This window comes from Buceros rhinoceros, unplaced genomic scaffold, assembly GCF_000710305.1.
Source record: "Buceros rhinoceros silvestris isolate BGI_N320 unplaced genomic scaffold, ASM71030v1 scaffold19118, whole genome shotgun sequence".
Lineage (NCBI taxonomy): Eukaryota > Metazoa > Chordata > Aves > Bucerotiformes > Bucerotidae > Buceros > Buceros rhinoceros.
Window position 1 is genome coordinate 5,116 of NW_010427640.1, and position 892 is coordinate 6,007.

Consider the following 892-nt stretch of genomic DNA (forward strand, 5'->3'; position numbering starts at 1 on the left):
CTGCTGACCAATAGCAGCATCTTTTTCTCCTCTCCTCTGGCAGCAGAAAAAAGTAGGAGGGCGTCTCCTCCTAGGACCTGCTTTAATACCCATCAGAGACCATTTCCTGTTCATATAGGACAGGAGAATGCATTTCATGACCGGCAAACTTTAGCTCTTGCCTTTATTTTGTAAACGTTTAGTTGTAATCTCTCGACTCTTTCTCCTTCTCTGGGCAGGGCAGCAGTGACCTTGCCTCCCCTCAGAAATACTTGGTTTATGAGTTATCCCATATCCCTGCCTCTGTCGTCTGCGACAGGGAACTGTCCTTGTGCACTGGAAAATTGAAGTGGAGCTGCCTGATCAGGGATGGCCCTCGGTGTTTGCAGCACCAGACTTCAGTGCGCATTTTTCAGTTGTGACTTGTAGCTTAAATTTAATTTGGCGGAACCTCTCTTAAGTGTATCCATGGGGAATATTAGGAAAATACTAGTGAATTGGAGAAGTTGTGACTATTGTCTTTATTAAGCCTGTGGTAGAATGCAGCCTAGGCTCAGCTCTGCGTGTTACTTTGCTTGTTTTAATTCAGGTTTCTTGTGAGAACGGACGTAGCGCAGGCATTGCTAGTTTCTGGCCATACAGAGTTTTGTCTATGCAGTACTAGGCCTGAAGTTAGGAGTCTCCAAGCCAGCCTTGTAAAAAATTTGGAAGGGATTAAAATGTCATCAAATGTGTTCTAGTGGCCACTGTGTTTGTGAAGCTTCAGAATAGTTCACCCTGGAGTCTGTGGAACTTGAAGGAGGCAAGAGAATGCAGAAATGGGAAAAACTTGCACTGGGAGACAGCAAGTAGCAATAACCAGTGGCTGCAGTTGCTGGTTCCTTGCAGTCCAGTGGTGGTGTTTATCCACGTG